At 43.0% G+C, this 2,935-nt stretch overlaps 1 non-coding gene across 1 annotated transcript; it reads left to right on the plus strand.

The window, feature by feature from the left end:
* The first annotated feature begins 2,197 nt into the window (after positions 1 to 2,197).
* Positions 2,198 to 2,303, plus strand: LOC130471121 (small nucleolar RNA R71). The gene has a single exon (XR_008931790.1). It is a non-coding gene; the product is annotated as a small nucleolar RNA R71 (small nucleolar RNA).
* The last annotated feature ends 632 nt before the right edge of the window (positions 2,304 to 2,935 follow it).

Genomic DNA, 2,935 nt, shown 5'->3' on the forward strand with positions numbered 1-2,935 from the left:
GACCGTAGGGCGCTTGGCTTTGATAGCCTTGTGCTCTATAGCCACCTCGGCCTTGGTTATTGTAGACACCTACATTTGTCCCCATTCCCGAAAGGGAAGGTTCGATGATGAAAGCGTAAATCTCCACTTGACAACGCATCTCCTATAAAATAACGAATCTCAATTCCCCTTTTCATTTCACCCGAAACCTGCTATTTATAAAAACCTGCTATTTATAGAAACCTGCTATTTATGGAAACCTGCTAAAAATAGTAACTGCCGTAAAGGGTAGCTTCTAAAAGTGGCAAGTCATAAAAGATAGAAACCTGTCAGAATTAGGTGTTGCACTCCAACATAAATCCTAAATGAGATAGAAAACTGCGAGAATCCTATTCCTAATATGATTCGGAAATAAGAGTTACGTATTAATTAAAATCCTAACGAGCCTAGAGTTCGTAACGGGCCCAGACGCATTCCGTCATGAAATTGATACGCACTGAAAGACTCAATTAAATCTCAAATACTTCGGATTCTAGGAATCCGAATCTGACTAAGAAAAACGACCCAGATCCTATTTTCAACGCCTGGCTCTAGGCGCCGAAATCTTCGGCGCCCAGGCCTGGGCGCTGAAAATACCTGGTACGTGTTTTTTCCTAATTCCTCGTGGATTAGAGTTCTGCAATTCTATCTTTCCACGAACTCTTTTCTATAAATAGGGCCTTAAGTTCGACGTGAAAAGAACACAACACACAATTATATTCTGAGTATTGACTCTAAACCCCTAAGCCTAAGCCTCACGCTGCAAAACTGATCACGCGTTCTGTCGCAATCGATCCATAAATCGAACAGAACGTATCCCGTCCCATAATTTGAGATTCGTGAAATAAAAAGGAGAAATAGCAAAGTCAAAGTGGTTAGTTTTCTGAGAACCGTGACACACCTCTCAAGGGTGCGTCGTAATGTGTCCCTTTTCTATGATTTAATTGCTTTCCTCGCCCTTTTTATGAACTGTTAAACTAACTAAATCTGATTGTTCTATCACGCTTAATAAATATAATATTTTTGGGAAATCGGATTATCATGCTAGGTCCCTTAATGCTATTTAAATCAGATAACCGCGATCGATCTAGTATTATATGTTGCATATTTCTAAAATCAACTCAGATTAGTTTAATAGTTAACGCATGTCCCTTCAATTATTTATGCTGAGCTAGTAAGGATATCCTGCCTCTGGAGTTATCGACGAGCGAGTACTCCTCTCGGTAGTTACAGTCCCCCGAACCCTCAATCTCTACCTTGCGGGTGTATGTTGAGAGATCCCCACACCAGGGATCACAAGGGAACCTACGGCCGTCGTGGTCAAACATAATTGCACTCCCTTTATGTCACGATAACCGGGTTTTGTCAGTTTTTCTCATTGTCGTTAAAAACTGAATGGCGACTCCTATATTACTAGTCAATTGGGTGTAAACTCACAGGAAATCCAATTACACTTGATTGAATAAAAAGAATCGTCACACCCACGAGGGACGAGGTCACGCATTAGCCTCGTGCTTTTTCGACCCCCTCACAGTTATCATACCCACTTCCTTGGCCATAGCCTTGGTGGGGACCATACATGGAGGGCCCTCTAGGTTGCCTAGCAAAATTAGGATTGTTAGGGTTATCATTCCTAGACCTCTCATTGATGGCATTAGCATACTCTACATCAAAATCTCCTTCATACGAAGGGCCATAATCCACAAATGACAAGTTATGAACTAAAGGGCATGCATCGGGGGAATGATTATAGTCTTGGCAATTTTCACAAAAGAATGTGCCCGGAGGCATTGAGCCATAAGAACTAACCTTGCCCTTCCCCTTATTGAGAAGAGTGGCCGAAGGAGATGGAATTGTGGACGGAGATGGTGGCTTGCTTGCTGCACTTCCCGCAAATGGTGTATTCTCAAGCTTCTCTAATCTCGAGCTAAGCTTCTCTATCATCCGTGCTTGCTCTATGGCGTACACCGAACCCTTTCCATCCTCAATCCTACTTTTCCCATCATAACTTCTTGCACCTACATGCCAAGATTGGTAGTTTTGAACTACATCTTCAATTATCTCCTCAATTTGATCTTCCGTTTTGTTCATGATGGGGCCTCCCGCGCCCGCATCCAAACTTGCTTTCGAGCTTGGACTCAATCCTAGGTAAAAAGTTTGTAGCAACAACCATTTGGGAATCCCATGATGAGGGCATTCCCTTTGGTACTCCTTGAATCGGTCCCAAGCCTCGAAAAGCGATTCATCACGGCCTTGCTCAAATGATTGAATCTTATGGCGAAACTCCGCCGTCTTCCCATGAGAATAGAACTTGTTCAAGAAGGCACTAGTTACTTCGTTCCATGTGCGAAGTGAGTTGGGCTTGACCTCCTTGTCAAGCCAATCACTAGCACGCCCAAGCAAAGAGAAGCGGAACAAAGTCAACCTCACATAATCCGAGGTCACACCGTTGTGTTTTATTGTGTCACAATAGTGTTCAAACTGCTTGAGATGCTCGTGAGGCGACTCATTGCTTTTCCCACAAAAGGGATGACTTTGCACCAAATTGATCAAGGCGGGCTTGATCTCAAAATTATTAGAACATGTTGTTGGTGCTTGAATCCCACACGTAGCCTCAAATGCTCCCGGTATTCCCAAGTTCTTAACCGGAAGAGCCATGTTCTCACTAGCTTGCTCACTCACTTCTTGTTCCGTGTCAACACTCAAAGCCTCAAACCGATTATGATTTGACGAGCTAGAACGAGCACGCCTAAGTCTCCTTAAAGTCCTTTCCAATTCAAGGTCAAGAGGATGGAGGATCCTTTGACGAGCACGTCCCCTATCAAGCATAAACACTCAAGAAAACCGTGAGCAATGCAAAGGAAAAACTAAAGCAAGAATGGAATATTTTTGTATTTTCAATTAATGAACTAGTCTC

This window comes from Spinacia oleracea, chromosome 3 (assembly GCF_020520425.1).
Source record: "Spinacia oleracea cultivar Varoflay chromosome 3, BTI_SOV_V1, whole genome shotgun sequence".
NCBI classification, from domain to species: Eukaryota; Viridiplantae; Streptophyta; class Magnoliopsida; order Caryophyllales; family Amaranthaceae; genus Spinacia; species Spinacia oleracea.